Genomic DNA, 22,186 nt, shown 5'->3' on the forward strand with positions numbered 1-22,186 from the left:
CTGTTCCCTTGATGTTCAGAATTTCTAGACATATCAACTCACCCCAGAGACAGATTTCCCACCTTTGCGGATGTGGCTAATCCAGTTTCACAGCATATAATTCAGTAGATGCAGCATGGCAGTGCAGAAGTAAAGATCTTGGCTGGATCTAAATCAGAGTCCTCAGCTCTGCTCCTGCCTCCATAAAACCTTGGACAGTTCCTTCATGTTTATGATCCACATTTCCTTGTGTTAAAAACGAGGAAGTAATTCCATTCTCAATGAGCTCTCTGGTTTCATATACCTATAGATTCTCCCTGAATGCCTGGTACATGCTGAATGGCCAATGAATATCAACACCCTTCTCTTCCATGAATTTCACAACGTTTTTAATCTGTTAACTTGTAACTTGATGAACCAACATGTTGCTAATCTATTCAAAATATCTGGAGTTGCTTACAAGAGTCAGTACTTATGTGTTCTCCCATTTTATTGTTTTTAATTGACCTATAATTTCTATGATGAATGATAGCTTTCTGGAGTTTAAGTAGAAGAGGCTCTTCTTAGGGACTCAGACGCGTCGCTTTAGAGCTTTAGAAATAAACCTGTGGTCATGCTGTTCTCAGGAAAAGGCTGGCCTGCTGCCTGACATCTGTGCATTGGTCTTTGTGTCAGAAAAACAACAACAACCCATTTTTCCCCAGAAAGCAACCTACTCTATGATTCTCTACCTCCCCTCCCTTCTCCCTTTTTCAAACACTGAGTTCCTTCTATGTGCTAGACCAGGAGTCAGGAAACGTTATCTGTAACGAGGCAGAGAGTAAATAGCTTAGGCTTGAAGAGGCAGACAGTCTCTGTTACAACTTGTAAACTCTGCTGCTTTTGCAGAAAAGCAGGTAGACAACAGTGAAATGAACAAACATGGTTGTGTTTTCACAAAAAGGCAGTTCTCACCAGGGAGTGATTTTGCCTTCCGGGGCACTTTTGGCAAGATATGCAGAAGACTTTGATTGTCAGGAACGGAGAAGGGGTGCTGCTGACCCCTACTGGGTAGAGGCCAAGGATGCGGCTAAACATCAATGCACAGAACCTTCCCTCCCCACAGGAAAGAATCACGCAACCTGAAGTGTCAATAGTGCCAAGTTGAACAATAAAACTTTATTCAAGGACACTAAAGTTTGAATTTTATATAATGTCATACACACTAAATATCAATCTTTTGATTTTGATATTTAAAAATGTAAGAACCTTTAGCTCACAGTCCATACAAAAACTGGCAATGGGTCATAGTTTTTCCACTCCTGTGCAAGAATCTGGAGAAACAAAGAGAAATAGGGAAGAGTAAGTTTCCTTAAGATCCCCTGTCAGAGCCACAAAAGCAAGACAGACCTCATGCACTCCCTTTTTTTAAGGAAAATAAGCTTTATTACATCAAGTAATACATAAATACAAAGATGCAAACAGTTTTAGTCATTTTCTTCCAGATGTTTTGACCATCTTAAACGCGGAACTAAGATCTACTTACAGTCTTAGTATGAAAATGTTCAGGGGTCCTTGTTAGGTTTAGTGGGTTGCTCTTTCTTCTATATTTATAACTTGCGCATTTCTAAAAAATTGACTTTGAAGTACTAATAGTCATGCAAATGCATAAGCAAAAAAGAAGTTACATTAAGCAGAATCTACACTGTGGATGACAAATGGGAAATGGGAACCGGCCACTAAGTAAAGCATGCTGTCAATATGCCTTGAAAACAAAATCCCTAGAGCGGTATTAGCTGATGAAAAGGAACAAAGAACACCGTGTGTAACAAATGTATTCAAAAGAGGAGATTAAAGAGACAATGGTGTCTTGGAGGCAAACTACAGTTTGCTGTAAGATAACTTTAGGTGCATCTTTTAAATCAATGCTTAAAAACAACAAACAAACAAACAAAAAACCTGAGCAGTTCCTATTTGAAATGCAAATCCTAACTAACTGCAAAATCTTTTCTCAATCTTTGACACTGTAGGTTCTGAACCACGTGAACCACGGGAGGAAAAACCAAACTGTAACCGTTTTGAAAACAAGGGTTTCATCTGAATAGCGGAGATGAACTGTGACTTCTCATCTGGTAAAAAGATGGAAATCCTTCAGAACCAACAAGGCAGCTAGGATCTAGCATTCCGTTCCGTTTCTGCCAAGCACCCCGGAACCAGTCCTCCAGCGTGAATCATGCCGCGCTGCAGCCTCTCCGCGGCGCTCTGGAGAGCTCCCCGCATGCGTGGTTCTGATCTCCTTCCCCAGCTCTTCGATGACGGCCAGCAGCTCCGCGTATTTGCTTTGGGGGCACCTGGCTGTTCCCAGTTCCCTGAGTGTAGCCTAGGGACGGTGACCCGTAGTCACTGAGCAGCTGGCGGTACTGTGAAGACGTCGCCATGCTGCTGGAAAGCCAGCGGACATTCCCAGAAGGCGTTGAGGGCGGCGGCAGGGGGGCATGTGCGGGAACCTCAGGCACTTTCTTAAGGGACCCTGTACTTCAGTGGCGCATTCACCAGAAGAATCACAGAGCATAACCTTGGCGAAACTCACCAATTACTAAGTGAGGGCCCTTGTGTTAAGCCTCCCTTTTCCTATATTTTCTGCACGGTGCTTCGTGTTCTCTGTCCTCCATCACAGTAGCTTCTTTGGTTTCCTTCTGGGAGCATTCATCACAGTGCTGTCTGGTTATGAACACAGCTGGCCCAAATTGAGCACCTTGCATCCTGATGTATATCTCCAGCCCGTGAAAAATCACCCCACATAACGTGGGCAGTAGCTGCATTGAGAACTTAACAGGATTTATCAGGCTCACCTGCAATGCTGTGCTTAGCGCCACTTGGCAATCTCAACAGCAATCCACACAATTGATTCTACCCTAGAGAGTGTGAAGATCTGCATGCACTTCCTGGTCTTTGAAGCCATAACATCTCCAGCTTACCCTGAAAAGTCCTAAAATCCTCTTGGTTTATTCTTTTTCACTGGGGCAAGTGGCACACATTTTGTTTCTCTAAAGGGTTATGAATAGCCAAATATATGCTTCTGGTCTTTAGAGCTTCTCAGATATCTCATAGTTCTTCCGTGTATCTCCTGCTGTGTTGAAAACTTGCTGATCAATCATGCCTCCAGCTGTCCACAGCACAGAGGGCCCTAAGGAGGAGTGAGGGATTGTTTTCTTCCTCTGCCTTCATGAAACACAAGCACAGGGATTATATGAGCATCTTTTAGCTTCGAAGGGGAACCTGGTTACTACTTGGGCTACAAGCTGATGGTCTTGCTGGTTTCATAGACAAAATTTGATGAAAGGAACTCATGTAATTGCACAAACACACACATAGGATCAGACACACTTCTCAAAATGTTTAAATGTTCAAAACTCAGCTGTAAGCTGCTGGGACGTGAAAACTGTTTCTACACAGAGTGCTTTCGTAGATGGCTGATAGATTGTCTACTGAAAGCCTGGCTAATCCAGAGTGTGAGTGCAGTCTCCTGCTAGCCAAACCACCGTGTATAACAATATATACATATATATATAAAGAATATATAAAGAAACTCAGCAGAGTACAGGAGGTAAGAATGGACACTCATGACTTCATGACTAGCTGATGATACTTATAGCCTTTCCTGAACAGCTGTGCTGCTGAAGTAAATTAATATTCTATGTGTTTTATTATCTCACACAAGCTTGCAAAGATTTTTTTGTCTCGCATGTGGACTCTGAATTGACTACCCTGAAAAATAAATTCTCCCCTCATGGATCCAGCTTGGCACCTGAGAAGAGTTCATTTTTGAATTAATTTCTAGGACACAGACCTCTGCGGACTATTTCAGAAAAGCCAGGGAAACCTATCATACCTCTCCTAGGCAAAACCCTCCAGCATCTCATCACCTGCAGCATCTCTTGTGCTATTTTCTATGTGCCCCACCCTGTCTGTGCCCCACCCTCAGAGCTCTGCTCTTCCTTATGCTTGTCATCATCCCCATCCCTCCTGCCCATTGCTCTCGGTCCCTGTTGTTGCCTTTGTGGATCGGCCTCATGCACATTGCAGTGCATCTTGCTCTCTCCTGCAGCTCCTCAGCCTCTATTTGATGACCCAAGGCTGCCATCCCTGCATGGATGCATTGATGATCCTGCCAATGAAGAGATTTTCATATTAATAAGGCCTTCTGGAGATGAGTTCAGTCTCAGAAAGTGTCCCACAGATCAGAACCCCCTAGGAGACTCACAGAAGAAAAAATTCTGGGTAGTTAAGCCTCACAGTGTCTTTAGCTGTAAGACAGGGTTGAGACAACTCCTTCACAGGCTTCACATTTCTTTTTCTGTAACCTCTGAGCAGAACAACTGCTGACAAAGCCTTAGACTCCCATGGACATGGCATTAGCTTCTTCTGGTTATGGATGCTGCAGCAGAATTTCTGGCTCTTGATGAGAGGCTGATGCTAGGTTGCGAGTAAGGTTATGCTTGATTCTGCTTTTCTAAAACCCTAATGCTTCAGAAAATCTTCTTGAGATTTCTGACAGTTTATTCTTCCACATGCTTTTGCTCATTTACCCACTTATTTACCCAACAAACACAATTGAGGGCCCATGATATAGAAGACAGGATAGTAAGAAATGAGTGTGTCTCCTTTGGAGAAGTTTATATTTCAATGAGCTATATTAAAAATTGCATATCCTGTTAAGATGTATGTGATTCTTATAAATATATAGGGCAAAGTATGTTTTATATGCATATATATAATGTTATATATGAAATTATATATATATATGGGAGAAATTGTTATGGAAACATACATCAGGGAGCCACTAGCTGTGGCCTATTTTGGCAGAGACCTCAGAAAAGAGACGGCACTGAAACTGGGCCTTCTCAAATAAAGTGGGTCTCATGCTATGCTAGAAATTTTCCTTTAGCTTTTCGGGAGACAGGAGAGTTCACATAATTACTCATTAAAGGGTAAAACTTCACTGGATACAGAAGGAAAACCAAAGATCTTGGTCAGTTTTACAGCTTACTAGAAGACACTAAGCAGGAAAACCACGGATTCTGGTCAGTTCTGTAGCTTACTGGAAGACTAGCTTACTAGTACTAGTGTGACAGCAAGAATATTTCTGAATCTCAGTTTCTTTATCTATAATGGGGATGATAAAATCAGCTTGTTTCAATTCAGGTTCTTAGTTACAAACAACACTAACATATTATAATGGCTCAATGAAAAGAGAATTTATTGGAAATATATTAGTGGGATCACAGTTTCAGTGTGTGGCTGGAGGACCAGGCTTGGAAGAAAGAAAAGAATCCAGGGAGTTTTCAAAGACTAGGAACAGAAAGTGGACAAAGATATGCTGACCTCTGCACTGCTAAATCAAGAGGCTTGAAGTCCAAAGATTGCTTTCTGTTTGTCCCCTTCTCAGTATTGAAATTGCTAAGAGCTAGTGACTGGCTGAGCTGTGGATTCTTGAACTTCCATAGTAGGAAATAAGGTGCTGGGGATGCTAATAGAAAACAGGAAATATTAATAGAACAGGGGATGCCAATGGAACAGAAAATACTAATAGGACAGAGGATCCCACGGAACAGAAGCTATCAATGGGACAGGGTCTCATATTGAAATATAACCCTCAATGTTGGAGGTGGGGCATGGTGGGAGGTGATTGGATCCTGGGGGCAGATTTCTCATAAGTGGTTTACACCATCCCCCTAGGTACTGTCCTCGTGATACTGAGTGAGTTCTCCTGAGACCTGGTCATTTAAAAGTGTGTGGCACCTCCCCCTGGCTCTCTGGCTCCTGCTTTCGCTATGTGACGTGCCTTTTCCCTGTTCACTTTCCACCATGATTGTAAGCTTCCTGAAGCCTCCTTGGAAGCAAATGGTGCTATGCTTCCTGTACAGCCTGCACACCATGAGCAAATTAAACCTCTTTTCTTTATAAATTACCCAGTCTTGGGTATTTCCTTACAGCAATGCAACAACAGAAAAATACACAGAGGATGCCAATAGAAGAAGAAATACTAACAGGACAGAGAATGTCAACAGGACATTCTAATACTATTAGCACAGGTGATGCCAATAGGACAGAAAATACTAAGAGGACAGGGGATGTTAAAAGATAGAAAATACTAATAGAACAGGGGATACTAATAGGACTGACAATACTAACAGGAGAAGTGATGTCAACAGGAGAGAAAATAGTAATAGGACAGGAAATATTAATAGGACAGGGGATGTTAACAGAACAGAAAATAGTAATAGAGCAGGGGAGGCTAATAGGACAGACAATACTAACAGGACAGGCGATGCCACTGTTATAGAACAGGAAATGCTAACAGGACAGGAGATGCCAAGAGAATAGGAAATAACCAGCAGAACAGGAAATACTAATAGGACAGGATTTGTCAATGGAACAGGAAATAGCAATAGGATAGGGGACATTGCTCTGAACAACAGAGTTAGTTCCCTTACAGTGTCTAATGCTATCCAAATGAGATCATCAATTCAGAAGCGTTGTATAAACTGGGATCTTTTATACAATGTTAGAGACAATTGCATATCCACTGTGTCTCTTTTTCTATTGTTATTACCTGACAATGGACTTATCCAATCTGATTTCTCAGATGAGGGCAGAAGAAGGTCTCCTTTGCAATTGCTGTATTCAGTATTTGCATGAACCCTTTCTTTGGGGGATTAGCCAGGCACATGCTGACTTGCTGAGCTAAGATGCCATATACACTTCCCAGTTTCATATTACAAAACCAAATTTTCTACTCATTTTCTACAAGAAATTTTGAATACCCAATCCCTGTTGAAAACCGCATTTTGATGGGAGGTATAAATGATGCAGAAATATATGGATACACTTTTCTTTAAAATAAATACAGAAATTAAATCAAAAGGGACAATTGGATTGATATAAATTTAGTCTGTCCAAAAAGACAGTGTTTGTGCACTAAAGTAGAAACACTAGCTTCTTCTCTATTGAATGTGAGAAAGACTGCTGACCATCCAGTGAAGCACCTTCTTCTTCTTTCATAATACAGCCTTATAGCCTGAGTGGATCTGTTGACTCAATTGTATTTCGCAGGTTCCCTTGGTGTTGCATTGCCAATGACTAAAGTTTCCTTCTGGTTAAAAGGAACAGAAGTGACATGTGTTGTTTCTAGGTCTGACACCAATGAGAGTGCCTTTTCCATGTTCCTTTTTCCAGATGTAGTGGTGAGCCCAGATGTAGTGGTGACCCAGTTTCAAACATGCAGACCATGACAGTATCCTAGGGCAGAAGTCAGCAAATCTTTTCTGTAAGAAGTCAGAGATAATAAATGTTTTAGGATGGGTAGGGTGGTTCACGTTTGTAATCCTAGCACTTTGGAAGGCTGAAGTGGGTAGATCACTTGAGCCTAGGAGTTCAAGCAGTCTGGGCAACATGGAGAAACCCAGTTTATATGGTTTGACTGTGTCCCCACCCAAATCTCAACTTGGATTGTATCTCCCAGAATTCCCACCTGTTGTGGGAGGGACCCAGGGGGAGGTAATTGAATCATGGAGGCCAGTCTTTCCCATGCTATTCTTGTGATAGTGAATAAGTCTCTTGAGATCTGATGGGTTTATCACGGTTTCTGCTTTTGTTTCTTCCTCATGTTTCTCTTCCCACCACCATGTAAAAAGTGCCTTTTGCCTCCTGGATGATTCTGAGGCCTGCCCACCCATGTGGAACTGTTAAGTCCAATTAAACCTCATTTTCTTTCCAGTCTTGGGTATGTCTCTATCAGCAGCCTGAAAACGGACTAATACACCAGTCTCTACAAAAAAATACAAAAAAAAAAATAGCCAGGCATGGTGGAGTGCACCTATAGTCCTAGCTACTCAGGAGTCTGAGGTGGGAGGATCTCCAGAGTCTGGGAGGTGGAGGCTACAGTGAGCTGTGATCATACCACTGTATGACAGAGTGAGACCCTGCCTCAGCAAAATAAAAAAAATTAAATAAATAAAATACAAAAGAAAATAAATGTTTTAGACTTTGTGGGCAATATGGTTTCTGTGTTAGTACTCAATTCTGCCATTGGTACACAAAAGCAATCATAGACATTATATAATGAATAGTTGTATTCCAATAAAACTTTATTTACAGAAACCAGATGAGGGGTCTGGTGTGCTGACCCCTGAGTGTGGTGATAGTAGGGAAGAAGATGAATGAGCAATGCTTTGGAAATAATCTAGTTCCATGAAGTACCATAGGAAACAAAACTGCCTTAACACCTGGTTCTGTTAATGGCAGGACTGCTATCCATGAGACAAGTAACTTTTTCTACTTTTTCTATTCTTTATGGAAGTCTTTGTTATAGAAACCTATTCTTATCAAATATGTGGAAAACCAAAAAGTAAAATAAAAAATCACCTTTTAGAAAAGCTTCATGATTAACCAGATCAATTAATACAATTTGTGCAATAAAATCTCTAAGGCAGAACCTTATATAGACCTGTATGCATCCCCTATTGCTATGGTTTGAATATCTCTTCCAAAGTTCATGCACTGGAAACTTAATCCCCAATGCAACAGTATTGACAGGGGGATCCTTTAAGAGATGATTATGTCATGAGGGCTCTGCCCTCACGAATGGGTTAATGCCATTATTATGAGAGTGGGTTAGTCATCAAGGGAATAGATTCCTGATAAAAGGATGCGTTCAGCCTTTCTTTGTCTCTGCCTGTCTCTCTATATCTGTCTCTCTCTCTCTCTATCTTTCACACACACACACACACAGACACACACCCTCTCTTGCCTTTCCTGTTTTTGCCATGGGATGATGCAACACAAGGCACTCATCACGTACTGGTGCCATGATCTTGAACTTCCCAGCCTCCTGAATCATTAATGAAATAAATTTCTATTAATTGTAAATTATTCAGTCTGTGGTATTATTAGAGAAACACAAAATAAACTAAGACATTAATGATATCTAGAATGAGCTGTTCACATAGTGTTTAAATAATGTTTTATGACTACTTTATTATTTTATATTATCTTCAAAACTGTTATTAATATTAGAAGAGCTGCTGCTCCAAGCTACATTCACCAAACTACTGGGAGAAAAATAACACCTTGGACCATATTTTGGATGTAGATAATAATAATTCAGTTATACATCTTATGGAAAATGTGTACAAATTACACTGTACCTAGAATAGTAGATTACAGATATCCTGGAGGCAATGTGATAGAATTGAGATTGTACTCTAGAAAATAAAAATACACTATCTTTGTTTTAGTTAGACTATTAGTTCATTTTCATGCTACTAGGAAGAAATAACCGAGACTGGATAAGTTATAAAGAAAAGAGGTTTAATTGACTCACAGTTCCACATGGCTGGGGAGGCCTCAGGAAACTTACAATCACGGCAAAATGGGAAGCAAACACATCCTTCTTCACATGGTGCAGGAAAAAGAAGTGCTGAGCAAAGGGTGAAGCCTCTAATAAAACCACTGGATCTCTTGAGAACTCCCTCACTATCACGAGAACAGCATGGGGAAAAACCACTCCCATTATTCAATTACCTCCCACTGGGTTTCTCCCCATGACATGTGGGGATTATGGAATTACAATTCAAGGTAAGATTAAGGTGGGGACACAAAGCCAAACCATATTAGTTAGTTTGGGCTGCTATAACAAATTACCATGGACAGGTGGCTTAAACAACAAACATTTATTTCCCACATCTCTGGAGGCTGGGAGTCCAGGATCAAACCACTGGCAGATCCCATGTCTGGTGGGGGGTTGCTACCTGAATTGCAGATGGTCATCTTGCTGTGTCCACACATGGAGGAGAACAGAGAGAGAAAAACCAAGTTCTCATATGTCCTTTTACGGGGTCACTAATCCCACTTGTGGGAATTCTACCCTTATGACCTTATCACCTTCCAATAGCTACACCTCCTAATCCATCACCTTGGGGATTAGGATTTCAATATATGAATGCGGGGAGGAATGTGTAAACATTTAGTCCCTAGCAATCTCTATCTTTAGTTAGCCAAGAGGAAACATACAAAAGAAAAATTTACTTTGAAAATAAAAATATAAGCATGGAAAATAAAAATGTACTTTGACCCAACAGATAGAAAAAGGCAAAAACTATAGATAAATAGATTTTGCTTTCTGAACAAGTAGTTGGAATAAATGGTAGTCTATATTCTCAGACATGCAAAGATGCCGTCTTCCTTTGTTTTGATAACAGAATTTAATTTTTATTTCCGCATCCCCTCCCCACCCTCAGTGGTGGAAATGCATTCTCAGGCTACTCAGTAACTTCACCTTTTAGGAGGTGTGTCCACATTTGGTGCAGACTTTTCCTGTTTCCAAGGTGCTGAGCATGTTTGGATGGGGCTATCTGGCCTTCAGTGCCATTACCTAGCCACACTGACCAGTTTTAACATCCCAACTCCATTGACTACGTAGTCACCAGTCCACAGGGGATACCACTTGCTCTGTGTCCACTCTCAATCCCATGGAGGGCTTCCCAGGACAGCTCTCTGTGCCTAGGGCAGGCCGATTGCCAGTCCTGGAAAATACGAAACTCAGGCTCATCTTGGTTTCCTTTTACCTTCACCCTCAGCCTGGAATTAGAATGGAGTAGGAGTATAAACAAAACGATGTTCTCCTCAGCAAGCATTCTCTCACTTTTTTCTTTCTCACCTCATACCCTATTTTTTTGAAAGATAATGTTGAGTGTTATTCCGCCTTCCCCAAATTCTGCTGAGTCACACTTTTTCATTTAGAAAGCCTGGCAAGCCCTGGCAGCTTTCTGAATGGGGCAGTTTTCTGTATAGAGGGAAGCTGTTTAGTATTTCAGAATATCCTCCTTCCAGAAGGACTACCCTATTGCCAGAGCTGCAAAGTTGCCGTGCAAGGTAGCGAGTCACTCATCACTAGACATGATCAGTCAAAGGCTCGTCAGTCACTTGTCTCATAGGCTGTTGAAAATTTTAAGCAATACATCAGAGGCTGGCTCAGTAGAAAGTGGGATCAAGCCAAGAAAATGATAATAACCTCTGGTGTTTGTTAAAACATACACTGATTTTCTTACCTTGCTCTGAGATGCACTAAATTAAAATCTAAAGGGGTAAGAGAGATAGTTGATATTTTAAATAAAATCACCAACTTATTTTTATCCAGTGGTATTTTAAACGCACTGGCATTCCACTTGATCCTGAGATATTCAGAAAAAGACTTATTCTAATTAATACCCACAAAGGCTTACCAAATTGGGCACATTACATTGTTCCTGAAAGCAACATATAACCAGTGAAGACTCCTTTTGTTTGTGTCGTTAATAACAGATGTCGCAAAGAGACATCACACATGCTTGGTTAATATTATCAAAACAATTATTCATTTATTCATCTCAGCTCAGTGTACTGGTGCAAGCTGGCTCTATAGATCTTGCAGACATGGCCTTTATGAGTGCATAAACAGAAACCTGTGTCACATGTAATAAATCATCTCCAAACCCTCGCGACTCAGTGAGTACTGACGGGAGATATGGATAGCCTAACGTCTGATAGACTCCGCAGAAAACTGAGATTCTAATCATCTAGGAGGCAGTGATATGAAAGTCTGATCCAATTACTTACATTTTCCAGAATACCCAGAGTGGAGGCAGAGTCTTGCCTTTTGTTGAATGGCAATCTGACATGCACCAACACACCAACATCCAGGAGCTGAAAAGACGAAAGTGAGATGCTTTGATTGGAATTGTTTTTATTCAATTAAGCAGTGAAGCTAACCTATATAATAATATGGCATGATGCTCAAGTCTAATTCATTTTCTAGGGTTTAATGAAGAAATTAAAATGTTATAAGAAAGAGCCTTAGTTCTATGTTAAATTTTTAAACAGCTTTGTTAAAAATCAAATACTTTAACTAAGAAACTATTTCATTTCATTGAAAGCCTGGATTCTACGGTCAGTCCCCTGATAGCCACTTTGTTGAGTGGCCCTGGGGGTGTTATTTAAACTATCTTTGCCTCAGTTTTCTTAACCATAGCTGATGAGGGGAATAGTGCCTACCTCATAGAATTGTTGAAAGGATTAAAGGAGTTAAAACGTAATGGCTTTGGAACATCATCTGGCACTTAGTAAACCCTGTATTATCACCTACCTTTTCTTTCAACAAACATTTATTAAGTGATTATCAAGTGTCAGGTAACAGAAAATTAACAATAAATCAAATACACTTCTTCCTTCTGTTCAAGAAGAGAGTTGTTTAAAAGGTAGACCCAAGTATGTGTTAATCAAAGTTCGCAACGCTGAGGTGGAGCCACTCATGATTCTACCAGGAGTGATGGCAGCTGCAGGTCCCAGGAACAACATGGAATGAGTGTTGGTTGAGTGCCTCCTGCTTCCCACATGGTGTTCCACGGTTTCTATTCTGTGAATTCTCAAAGCTTCGTAGGTGATATTGTCTCCTTTTATGAGAGAAATGAAGACAAGGAAAGGAAGGAAGAAAGGGAGGGAGGGAGGGAGGAAGGAAGGAAGGAAGCAAGGAAGGAAAGGGGGGAGGGAGGAAGGAAGGAAGGAAAGAGAAGGAGGGAGGGAGGAAGGGAGAGAGGAAGGAAAGAAAAAAGGAAGAAAGGAAAACTCAGAAAATTCATGTAAATTTTATGTTACACGACTGTTAAGTAGAAAAAGGCAGAATATGTAGTTTTAAAATTTATGTTTTTGACTTTTTTTCCTTGAATCTTTTAGAACAAAGAGACTTTCTATGGCTGACTAACTTAAACGATTTTTCCACCTGTTGGTGAACTATAAGATTGCTTTGTGCCATGGACTTGAATTCTACTTTTCTTGGGCAAAACTGATTTCAGAATTAATTTAATTAAAGAAACAAAGCAGCTATGTTTAGAAACATTTAAAGATATAGATTTGTCTTAAGAAACCAAGGAATATAGGTGGGTAGCAACCCAGTTCCTTCCATTAAACCCTTGCTTCTAAGGCGCCTTACATGGCCCATTGAGAATCCATTCCACAAGCAGAGCTGGCTGGGCATCTCCTCTCTGCTGAGATTCGAGGATGTAAACAGAAATTATAAATTCTCCTTGCTGTCCAGGAACATATGGCAAGAGCATATCAGAGAGGGTCTTGGGAACCCTGGACATTCAATAGTTGAGGCAATCTTCCATGCCTAAGTTTAAAAAACATTGTAGGATTTAGCAAGATGAAAAAAGAAAGAAATCAGGGGAAACAGCAACCTAGGCAGAGAGAAAGCAACGTGAGCAAAGGCAGGTGTTGGGACAGGATAAAACAAACAAAAAAGCAAACAGACATGGAATCGGTGGTGGTGGTAGGGATGGTAGGCAGTTGTGGACATGATCAAAGATGAATATGAGAAGAGGGAGCAGCCATGAAGATTCTGGGTGTGTGTTTGAGTCAAGAAACAGAAATTGTGCTTTGTCTTCTAGATGATAGAAAGCCATCTAAGAGTTTTCAGCTGGAGAGTAGCATGGCTGGATGGCAAGTTGCTGGATCCCTCTGGAAGAAGCAAGCATCTAAGGAAGCCAGCCCAGGAGAGACAGGACTCCTGCAGAGGCTCAAGGGAAAGATGGAAGAGTCTGAAGGAGGAGAAGGGGAGTGGGAGGTGAAGAGTCGTTTGAGAAGGATTTCAGAGGCAAACTTGGGAGGACCTGGCAGGTGATCATAGGGAATGAGGAATATGAGTGAAGAGGGTCACAGGGAAATGTTAGTTTTCTAGACTGGATGGCCTGGGTGGTGATCATGTCTATTAAGATAGAAAACATCAGGGGAATAGGCTGGTTTTTCCAGTAGAAATTTTTTTAAATTAAAAAACATGTTATTATTCAACATAAACAACTAAAGTAAAAGCAGTACATGAAGATGAAAGGTTCAAAAAAATTTTAAAAAGCACTCACGTTCTCTCTGAGTAAAATATATATTTCATTCTGAATAGATACATATGTATATACAAACATAACAGATATAGATAAGGTATAAATGTCATATATGTACATAGCTATCTATGTATGTATGTATTTATCTACAGAAAGAGAACATAAACATATTAGACATAACTTTTTAAATCAATCATAGTTTTAAAAACTAACAAATGACAAAAGAATTAAAGAAAAATGAAATGTAAATATTTGAAATAAACGTTTCTTTAAAAGAGCTGTTTCTGCAAGAACTCTCCAATGTTTTGAAAAAAATATGTGGATCATTAGGAATATGAAGTTATTAACGTTTATTTTTAATTGCATGCTTCATTATTTTTCTACATCTATTGACTTCCTGCTATGAAACATTTGAAAAATGAACACACTTCTTTTCACCTTCCCTCTGAGGGTAAGATTTTGATTTCGTTTCTGGACAAATTAAGTTTGTAGTGGCTGTGAAATTTTTCAAAGGTGATGGAGAGCAGACAGTTGCATAATTTTGAAATATGGGATTGTGAAGAGAGGCCCAGGGAAAGTAAGGAACAATCAAGGAAAAAGGAGATCCTGAAGAATTAGAGCTTATAGAACTCAGTGGCTCCTTATGAAGAACCAATCCAAAAGAAAGCCAGTGGAAATCCCCCATTAGATTTGGCAGTGGGAAGGTACCAGTTGCCCCTGTGAAGAACTGTGCAGATCAGTGTCCAGGGGCAGGAAGCACTAGGTGGGGTTTGAATGGGATTGCATTGAATGGGACTGAACGGAAGGAAGAGGGCCTCACCAGCCATGTGGACACATCATTCAAGAAGTGGTGTTATATACGATGGAATAACAGAAGCCCATATAAATGGTGAGTCTAAAAGGATATTCAGTAATTTGGAAAATGTTTTAATATGGATTGTTAAATTAAAAAAATGAACATTTTGTAGAGAATAAAATATATTACCCTGATCACTAGCTATGAAAATTCTTCTGCTATTGATTATCATCTTTTTTTAACATTATTTTATCAATTTATACATTTTTTAAAAAATATATGTCTTTACACAAAGAATAACTGTGTGGACTCTGTGGGTCTGTCAGTGTCTTTATGGAGTAACTGGAGAGAAGGCTCACCATGTAGACCATTTATGTGTCACTGTTAAGATACATTTTTCTGTTTTTTTCTTTTTAATTTTTGTGGGTAAATAGCAGGTGTATATATTTATGGGGTGTATGAGATGTTTTGATACAGGCATGCAATGTATAATCATCACATCATGGAGAATGGGGTATTCATCCCTTCAAGCTTTTATCCTCTGTGTTACAAACAACCCAATTAAAATCTTTTAGTTATTTTTAAATATGCAATAAAATTAGTGTTGACTATAGTCACCCCGTTGTGTTATTAAATAGTAGGCCTTATTCATTCTTTCTCTCTATATATATTTTGGACCCATTAACCATCCTCACCTCTTCTCATGAACCAAAATCCTTCCCAGCCTCTGGCAACCATCCTTCTACTTTCTATTTCCATGAGTTCAATCGTTTTGATTAAAATGGGTTTTTTCTATAAGACGAGGGCTACAAAAAGACAGAACAGGTAGTCACTAAATGAGTGACATTGGATAGGGCAACATCATGATTTATTATCCAAATAAGCTCAGTAGGTAGAGTGAAAAGAGGCAGCAACCCACTGGGCCTCTGAGCAGGCCTAAACTGACAGGCTTGTGTGAGCCTGCAGGACATCTGGTCCCCCCAGGCATGAAGGACACAGATTGGAAGTCCTCATTCCACACTTCTCTAGTGTTCTGAGGGCTTGAAATTGCTGTAGATGATGATTGTTTTGGATCAAAGGTTTGAAGGTTTCTTTAAAAAATATGAGATGGGCACCTCTGTAAAAGATTAATTACAATAGTTTTACCAGATTAGTCGAATTCCCTGAAGGTATTTGAGAAATGAGACATTGTGTTAGGCAACAGGAGGCTATGCTAATGAATGAACTAAAGTAGTCATGGCCCAATACTAGAAAACTTTCTCTCTTACTCATTGTTTTAGTTTCCTAGGGGTGCTCTGAAAAAATACCATGAGCTGAGTAGCTTTAAACAAGGGAATTTTATTCTCTCAGGATTCTGGTGGCTCACGCTTGTAATCCCAGCACTTTGGGATTGGCCGAGGCGGGTGGATCACGAGGTCAGGAGATCGAGACCACGGTGAAACCCCGTCTCTACTGAAAATACAAAAAAATTAGCCAGGCGCGGTGGCGGGCGCCTGTAGTCCCAGCTACTCGGAGAGGCTGAGGCAGGAGAATGGCGTGAACCCGGGAGGCGGAGCTTGCAGTGAGCCGAGATCGCGCCACTGCACTCCAGCCTGGGCGACAGAGCGAGACTCCATCTCAAAAACAAACAAAAAAAAAAAAAGGATTCTGGAGGACAGAGACCCAAAATCAAGGTGTCACTAGGCTATGCTCTCTCCCTGGGCTCTAGGAGAGAATCTATCCCATGCTGTGCTCTTAGTTCCCAGTGTTACCGTCAGTGCTTTGAACACATCACTCCAGTCTCTGCCTCTGTCACCGCACGGGCTTCCCTCCGTGTTCTTCTCCTCTTCTTATCAAGACACCAGTCATATGGCTTAGTGCCATCCAATGTTCTCCGTCTTAACTGGATAACATCTACAAAGACCCTATTCCCAAATAAGGTCACATTTGCAGGCACCAGAGGTTAAGGCACTGTTTAGGAGGGCACAGTTCAACCTACAGCAGAACTTCGGGTCAAGACAGCCAAATAATTTTGAGAGATCAAATAAGATGGCACCAAAAGCCCCAGTGACATGGGTTTAAAAGTGACAAGAAGATGATCAAACAGAGTGTGTAGGAAACAGGTCATGAGAAGTTTATCTCTGAAAGGAAGGAAGCTGGAAGGAGGTGAAAGATTGAAAGGAGGAGGTTTAAATATGCATAAAAGCCAGTAGTAAGAATCTAGTTGAGAAGGCAAGTTTTAATATAAAAGAAAAAAAAAACAATATGAACATCACATTAGGCAGGCAGAAATATAAACCATCGGCCTAGGCCTCAGCTTTGGGGAGGAGAAACAACTCTTCTAGCAAAAGTAGAGGAATATAACAGGATCCTGATAGGTTTATACTGCAACTTACAAAAACTAGAAATGTGTAGGAGTTCGAGCAGGAGACTGGCTCACTGGGGTGGGCTGGGGAGGAGGCGCTGGTGGGAGAGAGGAGCTTGAGGTAGGAGAGAAGGCTGGTTATGGTAGATTCTGAGTGAGTGAGTGGCCAGGGAAATGGAGTTGCCAGGTAATATGGTTTTGCTGTGCCTCATCCAAATCTCATCTTGAATTGCAGTTCCCATAATCCCCACATATCATAAGAGGGACTCAGTGGGAGGTAACCAAATCATGGGGGTGGTTAATTCCATGCTATTCTCCTGATAGAGTTCTCACAAGATCTGATTATATATATATATATATATATATATATATATATATATTTTTTTTTTTTTTTTGAGACAGAGTCTTGCCCTGTCACCCAGGCTAAAGTACAGTGGCACCATCTCGGCTCACTGCAATCTCCACCTCCTGGGTTCAAGTGATTCTCCTGCCTCAGCCTCCCAAGTAGCTGGGATTATAGGCACCCACCACCATGCCTGGCTAATTTTTGTATTTTTAGTAGAGACAGGGTTTCACCATGTTGCCCAGACTAGTCTCGAACTCCAGACCTCAGGTGATTTGCCCACCTCAGCCTACCAAAGTGCTGGGATTACAGGTGTGAGCCACTGTGCCTGGCTAATCTGGTGGTTTTATAAGGGACTTTTCTCCTTCATTCTCATTTTTCTCTCTCCTGCCATCTTGTGAAAAAAAGACATGTTTGCTGCTTCTTCTGCCATGATTATAAGTTTTTTGAGGCCTCCCCAGCCCTGCAGAACTGTGAGTCAATTAAACTTCTTTTCTTCATAAATTACCCAGTCTTGGGTATGTCCTTATAGCAGTGCGAGAGTGAACTAACACACTAGGGCTGCTGAAGGCCAACTTGAAGTGGTTCCTGAGACCAGAACCTAAGACTCATATGTGGCATGGTGTTGCAAATAGGAAACCTAGAAGCTGGAGGCTTGAAAAGAAAAAATAAATTAATTGATTAATTTAAAAAAATCAAAGTGGACAGGCAACCTACAGAATGGGAGAAAATTTTTGCAACCTACTCATCTGACAAAGGGCTAATATCCAGAATCTACAATGAACTCCAACAAATTTACAAGAAAAAACAAACAACCCCATCAAAAAGTGGGCAAAGGACATGAACAGACACTTCTCAAAAGAAGACATTTATGCAGCCAAAAAACACATGAAAAAATGCTCATCATCACTGGCCATCAGAGAAATGCAAATCAAAACCACAATGAGATACCATCTCACACCAGTTAGAATGGCCATCATTAAAAAGTCAGGAAACAGGTGCTGGAGAGGATGTGGAGAAATAGGAACACTTTTACACTGTTGGTGGGACTGTAAACTAGTACAACCATTGTGGAAGTCAATATGGCGATTCCTCAGGGATCTAGAACTAGAAATACCATTTGACCCAGCCATCCCATTACTGGGTATATACCCAAAGGACTATAAATCATGCTGCTATAAAGACACATGCACACGTATGTTTATTGCAGCACTATTCACAATAGCAAAGGCTTGGAACCAACCCAAATGTCCAACAACGATAGACTGGATTAAGAAAATGTGGCACATATACACCATGGAATACTATGCAGCCATAAAAAATGATGAGTTCATGTCCTTTGTAGGGACATGGATGAAACTGGAAAACATCATTCTCAGTAAACTATCACAAGGACAAAAAACCAAACACGGCATGTTCTCACTCATAGGTGGGAATTGAACAATGAGAACTCATGGACACAGGAAGGGGAACATCACACTCCAGGGACTGTTGTGGGGTGGGGGGAGGGGGGAGGGACAGCATTAGGAGATATACCTAACGCTAAATGACGAGTTAATGGGTGCAGCAAAACAACATGGCACATGCATACATATGTAACAAACCTGTACGTTGTGCACATGTACCCTAAAACCTAAAGTATAATAATAAAAAAAAATGAAATGGATAAACAAGTAATGCCTGGGTTTGTGGGCTGAGGGGCCTGGGGTCTAGCGAGGTATAAAGTAGAAATGCTGTTTCCTGGTGATCCCTCACCCTTAGCAGCCAGGACTCTCAGGAGGCTTGATTCACCCAGCGCTGCTGCTTGACAAGCTCATTCCTACCTCCGTGATGCATTTCTTTTCCCCACATTAACCATAAGGTCCACAAACATAAGAATCACGACTTTCAATTGCTTTTGGCAGCGCTCAGGATGATATTGTATGTTATATATATAGGAATTGATCCATACGCATTGCTAGATGGATTTTTGGACCGTACTTACATATGTGTAAATATATATGTAGATTATATATAATATGAAAATGTACATTCTATTCTTAATTGGTGGAAGTGTATCTTAATTATTTACACATTGTACCGAAGTTATACAAGTGAATTCTAGTTAAGAGATATGATAATTTCCTAACAATTTTGCTTTTGTGTTTTTTAACATAGACTTTCCTGATGATTTTGATAATCCAATCAATGAAAATTAATTAGATAACCTTTTCTAACAGTTGTCAATGTCCTAATTTTGTCTAGTATTTGGTGTTCATTTTCAATTTTTCTATTTCCAAACAAAAAAGTCTTCATTTTTGAATATACAGTAAAATTTCTTAATGCACAGGCATTAAATGTGGAGAGATATAGTGGTTGGATTCTTGAAAACATCACTGTAAATTGTCTCTATGAAAGATATAATCAACAGTGTTTCATCATTTGAAATAACTTTACAGTGAATATTCCTGTGAAGTACAACACACACGCATACAAATCCTTTCACACTATAAATAATCATCCTTCAGCTTGAAATTTTCCAATTGATTACATGTCAATATGTAGAATTTCCCTAAAGAAAGTTTCACCTTAAGGGGCAAAGATGTAATATTAACCTCTGTATCCTCCTTAGTGCCTGAGGCACAATGAGCACTATTATTGCTTAATTAAATTTAATTTTAACAAGGCTGAGCTAAGCTTACCTTTGCATTTAAAACAAAAGACAATTCTGAAAGAGCATGAGTGTGATGTCCCCTGGCCCTGTCACGCAGCAGATCTGTCCCTACTCATTCATCAGCTCATGGCCTCCTTCATCCGTGCAATAAACTGAACACGTGAAAGCTCCCAAAGAAGGTCATGCAACCTGTCTTAGTTTGTAAAACTGTAAATGGAAATAGAAATACCTTCTTCCTAGAACTGATTCCAGTACCAAATAAGAAAACTGGTAGGAAATGTGGTATTTGTTTTTAAGTGCTATGCAAATACAATTTTTTTTTTTTGAGACAGTCTCACTCTGTTGCCCAGGCTGGAGTGCAGTGGCATGATCTTGGCTCACGGCAACCTCTGCCTCCTGGGTTCAAGCTATTCTCCCACCTCAGCCTCCTGAGTAGCTGGGATTACAGGTGTGTGACACCACACACAGTTAATTTTTGTATTTTTAGTAGAGATGGGGGTTTCACCATGTTGCCCAGGCTGGTCTCGAACTCCTGACCTCAGATGATCCACTCAGCCTCCCAAAGTGCTAGGATTACAGGTGTGAGCCACCACGCCTGGCCACAAATACAAATATTTTAACATTATTCTTAGTAAGGGACCCTTCATCACTGGGGCTTGTTAACTTTCAGTGATCAGGAGTCCAGTGACACTCACTCCTTTGGGGAAACATTTGCTTGGTCTTGTGAGTTGCTGCCTTCTAAAGGCAAATCTTTTGGAGGGGATTGTTGTCTCCTGTTCTGCTCATTAAGTGGTGGCAGAAATGTGGCCATGGAGGCATCAAATACATGCGCTATTATAGTCTCTGGGATGAGGCCCTAAGATGGTCTCTGAGGGAACTGCTGAAACAGAGATCTGAACAAAATCAGAACAAGGGCTTAGGCCAAGAGAATCAGCATTTGGTGACATGAGACAGAGGAGTGATGGAGACCTGAACCTTGCAGGGTAATCAGGAAATACCCAGAGAGATGAGAATCAGGGCACGGGACGGCTCAGGATGAAGTTCTGCATCAGAAGATACAACTCAAGCTGTACTGCTGGGTGGGCCGCTCCTATGAGCTTCCCCCAGAAGTACTCCAGAGCACAGAGACAAGAGCTGTGCTCTGTGAGGACATGAGGGTGACCCAGGCATGCATTCACCATCCTGGAAAATTGATGGAAAAGAAAGTAAGTAGCAGGTTGTGGCTCAGTCAGAAATGAGGTGCAAAGAAGAGGGACCTGGGCATTTGTCTTTTTTGCCCCAAGAAGGGGAGAGGCCCTGCCTGGAAACACTAACAGAACTGCAGCACAAAGACAGACCCGAAGACCACCATCCAGTGTTTCTCGGCTTTTATTCACAGAGCACATCAGTATCTACAGACAGAGCTCACCCAGGGGCGGCCCCGGAATAGCTTGAAGTGGCGATTTCACTGCACCCAACATTTCTATTTTAACTCAAGTTTTGTTTTAAAGCTTCAAGTGAAATTGATGTTATTTCCATAACATGTTCATGTTTTTTTTAATATAAAAACATGTTTTAAATTTGTTACTCATTACTTATGTAGGGGTTTTTCCTTATCCTCGAGGACTATTGATACTCCAGGAAGATTCTTTTATTCATCCCATGAAGTACTTATTGGAAACCTCTATGTTTGGATCAATGATCTCCAATAGCTCCCCAAATATGCAATAGTTCTGTAAGTTTTCTGGTAACCACAGTTAAAACATAGGATGAAATTAATTTTACTAATCTATTTTAACTAAGCGTATCTGAAATATTATGTCAATATATAATTAGTACAAAAATTGATAATGCGATTGTTTTCTCTCCATCAGAAGTCTTCATGTTTCAGTGTGTACTTACATTTCCACCACATGTCAATTCAGACTAGCCACATTGCAAGCACCAAATACCCAAATGTGCCTAATGGCTACCATATTGGACACAGTTCTAGATACTGTGTATGTAAACAAAAATATAAATATTTACTCTTATATGGCAATATATGCATTTTTTTTTCAGAGAAGACCATTTTTAAGATGTAATATGAAGTCTATTATCTGAAGAGTGAGGAGTCGGCCTACAAGGAGAAGGGGAAGAACATAACAGGCAGAGCAGATGTTATCTGTGAGGATTCTAATAT

General features: G+C 40.5%; 1 pseudogene; it reads right to left on the reverse strand.

Annotated features, from left to right (window-relative positions):
* Positions 1 to 2,021: 2,021 nt before the first annotated feature.
* On the reverse strand, positions 2,022 to 2,411 carry LOC105737910 (annotated as a pseudogene).
* Between the last annotated feature and the right edge of the window lie 19,775 nt (positions 2,412 to 22,186).

This window comes from Nomascus leucogenys, chromosome 19, assembly GCF_006542625.1.
Source record: "Nomascus leucogenys isolate Asia chromosome 19, Asia_NLE_v1, whole genome shotgun sequence".
NCBI classification, from domain to species: Eukaryota; Metazoa; Chordata; class Mammalia; order Primates; family Hylobatidae; genus Nomascus; species Nomascus leucogenys.